We start from the raw sequence: 10,010 nt of genomic DNA on the forward strand, positions 1-10,010 counted from the left end.
AAGGTCTGTTTAGAACATCCTGAGTTTCTGATCAAATACATAATAATGTAAAAAGAGGAAAAAATGTAAATCATGATATTTTAAAAAATAACAATAAACACTACTACTAAACCTATTACTAACCATATACATTTATTGAGACTTTATTATGTGCCAGGCACTGTGCTAAGCACTTTCACAGATTTTAACATTTAATCCCTACAACACTGACACTAGATAAGAAAGTAGAAAGTATTAGAACCCTCAAAAGGACAGAATTTTTAAATTTACAAATGAAAATATAAACAAATTACACTTTGTTTTTATAACTTTATGTTTTTCTCTACCTTTCAGGTTTAGCTTTGAGTATTAAACTTACACTAAAATAACAATTATTTTCAGGTCTTTGTCTTCCATTTAAAGAATACTGAGACTCAAGATGTTGACAATCATTACAGAAGAGTAAAAAATTCTACTTAAATTCTGGCACAAAAATAACCCTTCCATCCAACTTAGCTGTCCCCATTCAAAGAAAGAACTGCATATATATCAGGCCCTACAATAACAGTCTTCTAATGCCCACACTAGCAATCAATTGATGCTGTAATTATAAAGAAATCTGTATCATCACCAACAACAAAAAAAGTTACAACTGCTAAGTCAAGTTTTGAGTATATATACATATGTACGCTATTCTACATGTAAATCTTTTAGCAACTGATTTTAAAAAACAGCTAATGCATCTAAGGTAAAATCACATTAGGGTGTTTCTGAAGACTCACTTTAGAATACTAGCAGCATAATAATCATGACATTAGCAATCAAACTTTACTTAGCAGAAAGTTCTTAGAGGCTTTGGGAAGCTGTGTATAAAATGGAGTAGACAGGAGGGAAGGGTTCCCTGTGCTGTTAAAATCAACTACAGGTCCCAGCATGCAATGCTCTATTCTGGAGCTAGGCAAAAAACTGCACTGCATCTTGGGATTTGTAGTAAGTAAACCATTTCACCCTATCACAGTAAGTTTTAAGAAACTCTGAACTATCTAGCACAATCTGACTAGATCTTATTACCAGGGCCTAGTCAAATCTACATATAATTTGTCTGTTCTCTGCCCTAGCACAGATTCTTTACTATATCAGAAAAAAAGTATCAATTAACATTTAGATGAACATTTTCACGTTAGAAAAACAGAATAACTGTATAAAAGAAATCCGTAAAAAGCAAAAAGATGCGACACAAATTTAAAATGATATTTAAAGATACAACTTTCAAAACAATTGCTTAAATTTTATCAGTTTCAAAGCTTTCTATCCCCTATACCCCAAAAAAGTTTTAATTTATCAGGTTTTCTCTTAACAGTCTTTCAAGCTACATTTTATAAATAATTTTTCTTGAAGAAAATTCTCACAAGAAAACATTTTCCATACTTTCATACTGCCCACTAGGCCCACTGGGAACTACATTCTTATAGGAGACACATAAAACCATCACACACAACAACAACAATACTTAAGTCCCTCTTTTGTCGAGTCCTTACTATTTACCCCCTCCACTTCTCACCCTTCATTTCACATACACATCTGTTTGTGAAAAGAACACTTAGGAAAATACCAATTACAGATCCATTTCTCTCATCCACTGACTTTTCCCGAAACACGGAAGTTGTTTTTTTTTTTTAGAAGCTATCAACGACATGTCCAAACCCAAGTGGGTAACTTTGAGCTGTAATATATGTATATAATTTCTACACACACTCTCATTTTCTGCAGCACTGAAGGAGGAGGACTAAAGAAGAAAGAACTAAGTGCAATCTGCATTAGGAGGCCTAACACAGGTGGTGGGTTATTTTCAGGCAACAGCACCTTCACAAACATGTTGTGGAATACAGTCCAAGAAATTCCTAACAAGGAAAGATAAGCTGGCACACAAATTTAACACAATCCAGCTAAAAATCACCTGCAGCACATGCTACTACATTTCACCATAAAAGTGACAGGCTACTAGAGGATCTGAAGCTTCATCAATACAACATACTGTCCATAAGGCCAGAGAGAGCAGTTGCCATGGTTACTATCACCCACTTTGATCAGGAAATTATTGTCATTACTCTGAAGTTTTTGGTACTTATTTAAAATTTTAAAAAACAGTCTAGGGTTCTGACTGTTAATTGAGTCAGAGAATCAACTACTGTTTGATTTGTAAGTATGCTGCTTTAGAGATCCACATGGTTAACAATACTTGGATCTGCAGCAGAAAAAAATCAATTCCTCTCTGCTGCTCCTTCTCCTCAAGTACTGACAGTTTGTATTCTCAATGCAGCCAAAACAATAAAACAAAACCCATCTTTTTGGCTTCTGTGTTTAAGTTATTTTTCTCCCCTAGGCCCACAAACAAAGTCAAAATATAACCTAGATCATCAACCTGTTAGGCCCCATCCCTTTCCTATCTCCAAATTATCGGTTCACTTTTTTTGTCTACTTTAAAAAGCAGAAAAACATTTCCATAGATGATTCCAAAATATATGAAAGAATAGTTTCCTCCAGCTGAGACCTGCTCACTATTTTTTCTTTAAAAAGGGGGCAGAGGTGTGCAGTCTGCAGTGTGTTGGAGGGAGAGAAATGGAGGGGCATTCAAACTGCCTAACAAGTGTCTAGTGTAAGAAAGTTGCTTTAGAAAAACTCAAAGGATGACTGAAACACAGATTATCTCTTAAGGGGAAGAGTTCACCACCTTCCCAGTTTAAGACTCAATTGATAGACAAGCAATATAAGAGTTATTCCTAACGAAAGGTCTATTTCAACATTCTCACCAAAGGTAACTGTTCAAAAAATTCAATACACAAATAAGATGATATGAAAGCCCACGAAACAGTATGGCCACATGCACACACACGATACAAAGAAGGAAACATATGCTACTGAAGAAATAAATAAACAATAATTTTCATGCAGTATTAACATATTACTTTAAAAAAAAACACCTCAAAACAGCAAAAATACACACCTGGTAAAAGTTAGAAAGTGATCAAAATACATTGCTATGCTCCTGAAGAATATTTAAGGCCTACGAAAAAAAGCCCATATACAAAAGTTCTGAGAAGTCAACATAAATCATTAGTATTTCCCAGCACAAATTAATATGAAGATTCAAACATGTTTCAAGAAATCAGCTCTGAATATAGATATAAATGACTTCTGTCAAAGGTTAGAGACCTAAAACTATAACCCCTTCCTTTTCTCCCTTTCAACAGTAATTAAATACAAAAGACTTCAGCAATAAAATATTAAGGATCCAAAATTTAAAAACACATTACTAAAACCTTAATGTCAGTATTTCCTCAAAAAAAAAAAAAAGAAACTTCAGTGTTCACTGTCTAGGATGAAAACATTATATTACCCTGAGAAGTTTCATTTTTATCTACACAGTTAAATGTTTTTCTCACCCTTCACTGAAGCAAGTTTCTATGTTTAATTTCTAGTTGCGGTTATTTCATAAAGACTAGTTAATTCTAAAATTTAGGATACTATACCTTTTGATATGTTCACAAAATAGGAACTCCCCATTATCTATATGTTTCTTTATTTCAGTCCAAATGTATGAGTAGAGTCTGTAAGAAAGCCAGAACTCAAAAGTTCTGAGTTTTAAACTCCTAAGTTATTTTGACACCAAAAATATTTCAGTGCACTCCTCTAGATTTGAGTAGTCATTTCCTCACGCATCCTTCTCAATTAGAAAAACAAAAATGATACACACAGGTACCTAATACTAACGCATACAGATACATGTCTTTTTCACTCTGAACAAGTCTGAATGGTTTAGTCAGCAAGAATTTTTCAGAAAGTTAGCAGGATCAGTCAAAACAATCAAAATATTAACCATGACATCTGTTACTCTGTGTGTTACTAAAAGTCTATAGAAAAATACAGGAACTTTAAAATAATCACTAAAATCAAGTACTATCACATCAATGGAGAATGAAGAAAAACTTTAACAGGAGATACACATTTCACAGGGTCTACAAAAGGAAAAATTTATTATTTTTTTTTTATTAGGGGAAACTGCCTAGACAGCATTTTTAAACAAAGCTTCAATATTCTAACAAAGAGCTTTTTGGTAACCACAGCAGTATTAAAAAAAAGTTCATAAAGTGTTCTGGGTGCACTTTTAATGCACTCGTTTCCCAAATCATATGAATAAAGTTAATATTTTAAAGCCAGGAGCTTCTGCCCATGTATTAATTAGCCACCTATCTCAACAACTTAACATCTGCATGGCTGCTGACAATTTACAAAGAACTTTCACATGTATTATATCATTTGATCTTATTGAGAAAAAAGTACAGCATTATTTCCAAAAAACAAACAAAATTCAAACAAGTTCATCAAATTTGCTACACATTCTTAAGTTTTTAAAACTTTGATATAAAACTTTACAAGCCACCACAGTACCATAATATTTCCAGTGATAAATCAATTCACCTAAGACTAACAAGAGTTTCAAAGGACCATGTGCTATAAATGCTACGAAAATACTTCCACCTTTATGCAATTACTGTTGTGTTACTAACAGCCATATCAGCAATGACCTATACCCACAGACAGAACTTTACTTCTAGTTCAAGAATCTCGGTCTTTGGAGGCCAACTCAAAACACATTAACTGCATGTATTTATAAAGTTGAGGGCCTAAGAATTTATCTATTAGGATTACTGTCCACAGATGGGAAGGAAAAAAACACAGAAAGTCTAAGAATTTTTCCATACAATATCTCCCTTTCCAATAATAGTTCAAGTACTCTATATCTCACTCAATATTATAAAGATGACCTCAAAGTCAAAAGTCCCAAGTCGTATTAACTACTTTTGTTTATAGCCATCCACAGCACATAATTTTTAAAAACGTGTTCAACACTCCACTCACCAATATGAGAGTAACTCCAATATGAGACTAATTATTTTCCAAGCAAAATATTTCTAACAGTACTCTGTACCTAAGGGCAGCATCCTTAAGCTGTCCACCATAAGCAATCTACTTTGTGTAATATTGTAAGCAGGTAAAAAGCAATCACAAATTTCAGCTTCTAATAGCGAATGGAATTTTTCAATGGACTTACTCAAGATCTTTCTGGAACTTTAAGGTGTTAATCCTGTTGCTTAGCTGAAGCTAAGTAGAGCTGTAATAAGTAGCAAGACCCTTACAATTCAGAGGTTTCCTTTATCTTGCTGCAGCACCTCCTGCTGGATAGCATTTAGAGTTCTTCATGTAAGCAGAAGAAGAGTATTTCTGAGGCAGCTCTTCCAGATGACTGAATGGGAAAAAGGATGGACCCTTCAAAGCTAAAAGAAATAGGGGCCACCCAACACTTACACCTCTTAAAAACAAAATCTGGCAGAGGCAGGGGGCTTTTTACTTTTCCAGTTCCATAAAGACTCACCTGGGAGTTCTAAGTGCAATAAGCTTAAATAAAGCTTGCAAAATTATCTTAAAACTCTGTTAAAAATCTTCTGAGGCATTCAAGCGAAAAGACTATTAAGACCATCCAAGCAACATCAGTCATATTGCAAATACTATTACCTTAAGAAAAGCAAAAGTATGACATAAAGAAAAGCACCTGGAATATTTTTAATGTGTTAGCCAGAAACTTGAAGAATTTTCTGCACTATTACTCTACTCTTCATTTAAGGATAGTTGTATCTACAAAAGTTTTAAGTACAGAATTTTTTCATAAACATGAGCATAACTGCAAACAAAAACTTCCTCTTTGCCATCAAAAGATGTGTCCTGAGATTTTAAAATGCATTCTTAAACATTTTAAATGGACCTTAATAAGCCAGTTTTAAGCCCACAACGTAGATTCCATATATAAAGAGAGAAAAAGAACAGAAAAGGACTTACCAAAATCAAAATGAATAATAGTATTTCCAATAAAAATGTAGTAACAGTTTCCTACAATGCTGTGAAACCAAGTAAATTGTGAAACTTAGAAAAAAAAAGGGGGCTGGGGGAGGGGGCTAGTCTTCAGAAAGCAAAAGAAAAGCTGACCTATTTATTTCTACTGCCCAAACGTGAGTGAACATCAGATGTAAACAAACCCAACATAAACGTTGAAAAGTACACTTCGATGTCTTAGCCCCAGTTTCAGTCCCTTTAGCAGGCCCTCAAGGAAGCTACAGATGTTGGTGAGTACCCTCTCTAAAAGGAGATATTCAAGCTCTGCGCCCTAAAGAACCCCTTTAAAGTGTGCCTATGAAAAGGCTTCCTTCCTAGAGTGCATAACTGCTTTAAAAAAAAAAAAAAACTTTCATCAGTCCAATTAATCTGATTCTAATATTCTGCTATCAATTATTAATATATAAATGTTCTTCCTTCTCCAACGTCCCCAGCTCAAGCATCTACATTCCTGACCCTAAAATGCTCAGCTCGCACCCCAGCTATGGAGCAAATCTTTGAAAACCAAAATAGAGCCACAAAGTTCACTGTCAAGGCCAGTGCTGAGGCCCGCACACGCCCGGACCTTAACTCACATTTTAAATTCTAGAAAGCCATACTTGCAGAGACATCATTTAAAAACAAAACAATGTGGACGTGCGGAGTAAGATCCTCTACTTCAAGACCTAAACAAAGAATATTTCAACATATGACCGGAATATGATGACACCAGATTCACCAATGAAAACAAAACCTGCCTACCATTAGCAGTCGTGCCCTCATCTCGACAACTCAACTACTTAGAAATCACTCTCGGCACATCTGCACCCCACAACCGGCGTGTGGCCTTCTCCGGGGGTGCAAGCCACAGACAAAGTTGAAAAGAGACATTCTTCCCCCCGGTGCCCAATCTCGACATCGACCCCTCCCCTGCCAGGACCACCTTGCTGCTACCCACCATCGCGAACGTGGTCAGGGGAGAGAAAAAAAAAAAAAAGAAAGAAATCCTAGCAGCACCGCTCAGCAGAATAAAGAGACCAAAGAGAGGATGACGAGAAGTGTTGGGAACTGCGTGCACGACGGGGCTGGACCAAACGGAAAGAGTCCCACTCCGCGTGCCCCTCCCCCCGGCGGGGGCGCGGGCGGGGGAGGGGCGGCCGCGGCCCCTCTCTTGCCGGCCCCGGCCCGCTCGGGGTACCGGGGGCGCCCCGCGGCCGCGGGCGGCGGGGGCGAGTGCGGGAGGGCCGGCCCCGGGGTGAGGGGTGCAGGCAGACTCTCCGGAATAACAAGTTGCAGAAGAAGAAGAATAAGCGGAATTTCCCCAACGCTGCTCCGGCCACCCAAGACAAATGCACCAACACACACACACACACACACACGTACACACACACACACACACACACACACACACACACACACACACACACACGGGCCCGGCAGCGTCAGCAGCCGCAGCTTTTTTTTTTTTAAACCAGATCCCTCAGTCATCAAACAAGATGGTTTTCCAAAAAAAAAAATTAAATAAATAACCATAATAAAAACTTCCCCCCGACAGCATCCCGAGGGGGTGGGGGGTGGGGTAGTGAAAGAGCCCCGGCGACCATCCCCGGGCCGAGGGGAGAGCGCCCAAGGGGGCGGACGAGGCTCCGCGCCCCCCGCCCCCGCCGGCCGCCCCCCCACCCACTCCCCGGCCCCCCGCCGGGACAATGTGACACCCCCCTCCCCGCCACCCCCGGCGCGCCGCCTCTGTCACCCGCTCCGGCCCAGCACTCAGCGCCCAGGCTCCCGAGGCTGCTCATAAACTTACTTCCAATTTATCCTGGGGAGGGGTGGAGGGCAGAGGGGAGGAAGGGGGAGACCAGGTTTTTCCATTGTCTTTTTTTTTTTTTTTTGGTTGGGGGGGGCGGTGGAATAGGAAGGGCACGCAGGGGGAGGGGGGCGCCCCGAAGGGGAAGTTATTGCTCAAATCTCAAGTTGACTGAGGGGTCCTGGCGCGAACACCCCCCGTTTCCCTCCTCCCTCCCACACACCCCTCCCCTCCCCCTCCCTCCTCCCCCCACCCCACAACAAACTCCAAGCAAGCAGCCCCCTGTTCCTCCCAGAGACAAACACCAGAGACAAGACAGAGAGAGAGAAAGAGAAGAGAGAAGAGAGAGGGGGAAGGGGGGAGGGAGGGGAAACAGAGCTACTCCAGAAAAAAAAAAAAAGAGAGGAGAGGAGAGTGAGGAGAAGAGAGAATGGAAAAGCTGGGATACTGCACCCTCCTGCTGCTGGCTGGCTGTCCCCCCTGGCAGCTGGAGGCAGGAACTCTGAGCAGGAGAAGCAAGGAGGAGGAGGAGGAGGGAACTCTTCTTCATGGGGAGGGAGGGAAGGCGCTGGAGCGGCTGCTGCTGCTTCTCTGCTGCTCTGGGCCTCTCGCACTTTTTAGATATTAGTGTGTTAAGATGGTAGGTTGTTCCCCTCTCCCTCCTCCTCCTCTCTCTCTCCCTCTCTCCCTCACTCACTCTCTCTCTCTCCCTCTCTCTCTGGGCTGTTTCTTTCCTCCTCTTCCCCAGGCAAGGGGGGGTGGGGAGGAGGGGGTGGGGGGGGAGGAACTGGATCCTCCTCCTCGTCCAGGAGAGACACACACACACACACACACAGGCCCCGGGCCGGAACGGGAGGGCAGAAATCAGAGCAGCAGGAGAGAAACTGTGGGAGACAAACAAGCCCAACTCTTCATCCTCCTCCTCCTCCTCCTCAGCAGCAGCGGCGGCGGCGGCGGCGGCGAGCACCACCAGCCCATTCACCACCCGGCCCCGGGCCGCAGCACCTCCGCCGCCTCAGCCCGGGGATCCCTCCGCCCAGGCCCAGACACACTCTCGCCCGCGCGGGAGCCCGCCGCGCGGCCCCGCCGGCCCGCCGCCGCCGCCGTGCGCGCCCCCGCCGCTCCCGAGAGCCGGGCGAGAGGGACTGAGGCTGAGGAAAGCGGGGACGAGGGCGGAGTGGGGGGGGAGGGGGGGGCGGGGGAAGGAGAGGAGGCGCCGGGGTAGAGGGGCACGGGCGCGGGGGCGGGGGCCGCCGGGCGGAGTTGTACGGCGGCCGGCCCGGGCCGCCCCCCCGCCGCACCTCCCTCCCAGCGGCTCCCGGGGAAGTACGGGCCCCTCACCTCCCCCGGGGGGGTGGGGGGGGGACGGCGGGAGGGGCGGCAGGGGGCCCGCGGCGGCGCTCGGCGGGCGGACTACTTGACGTGTCGGTGCGGCGAATTTATTTCACTTTGCCTAAGGAACGGGGTGTGCTGCGGCCCCCATTGCCTAGGGAAAAAACCCGGATGTAAAGTGAGTGAAACTAAACTAGAGTGAAGTAGGGCAGCGGCAGCCAAACTCCAGTGCAGCGGCGGCGGCGGCGGCGGCGGCTGTGGTGGTGATGGGGCTGAGCACCGAGCGGCCAAACTCCGGGGCCGCCGCAATGATGGGCCCGTGCAGCGCTGCAGCTCGGCATCTTAGGAGCTGCAGCTGAGGCGAGGCCGGAGCCTGCTGCGGCCGCCACTCCCCCCGCAACCCCCAGCACCACCACCACCACCAACTCGGCGGCCCGAACCCAACTCCCCCCTCCCGTCGGCAGGAGCTGCAAAAGGGTCTTCGGAGCGGCCCCAACTCCCTCCAGTGCAACAGCAGTTTGGAAAGGGGTGGGGGGGAAAGAAAGCCGTGGAGGGCAGGGACGGAGAGAAGCGAGGGGGAAAGCACTGCAATGGGGGAGCGTGGTCCAGGCAACAGGAGAAAGATGCCACCTCAAGTCGAATGCAACATGCAATCCCCGGCCGCCGCTCGCTCGCTCGCCCGCTCCCTCCCCTCGCCACCCCGCCCCCTTTCCAAATAACTACCCTTGAACCACTTTATTAGCCACACTCCGTCCCACACTCGCTTCGGGGAGGGGCGGGGGCCGGGGTCCTCGCTCACCTTTATTTATTGCCGCTTTCTCCCCCCCCTCCATGTTTTTTATTCCTAAGTTCTTTTGTTCTAAGGGGGATGATGGCATTTACTTTTCTGCTTTGTGTAGCAGGGCAATCACTGGGAATCGGCCACGTATAATCCGGCGGTTTGTCATATTTTATTAGTGAAAGT

The 10,010-nt window shown here is 44.2% G+C and overlaps 1 protein-coding gene across 50 annotated transcripts in view; it reads right to left on the reverse strand.

Moving 5' to 3' along the window:
• Nucleotides 1-8,752, reverse strand: part of PHF21A (PHD finger protein 21A) — a 192,761-nt gene extending 184,009 nt beyond the window's left edge. For 10 of the 50 annotated variants that reach the window (XR_015142360.1, XM_086341327.1, XM_086341337.1 and 7 more), the window contains exons 1-2: nt 6,866-7,055; nt 5,875-5,933 (exon numbers count right to left, since the gene is read on the reverse strand). The gene's annotated coding sequence lies outside the window, so the exon portion shown is untranslated. Of the gene's footprint in view, nt 1-2,983; nt 3,039-5,092; nt 5,285-5,874; nt 6,278-6,865; nt 7,056-8,167 lie in introns of those variants that run through there. The other 40 variants (XM_086341329.1, XM_086341339.1, XM_086341316.1 and 37 more) reach the window with 15 other exon arrangements.
• Between the last annotated feature and the right edge of the window lie 1,258 nt (nt 8,753-10,010).

Source organism: Bos grunniens, chromosome 15, assembly GCF_055505025.1.
Source record: "Bos grunniens cultivar Pamir isolate PY7600 chromosome 15, Bosgru_T2T1.0, whole genome shotgun sequence".
In the NCBI taxonomy this organism is placed as follows: domain Eukaryota; kingdom Metazoa; phylum Chordata; class Mammalia; order Artiodactyla; family Bovidae; genus Bos; species Bos grunniens.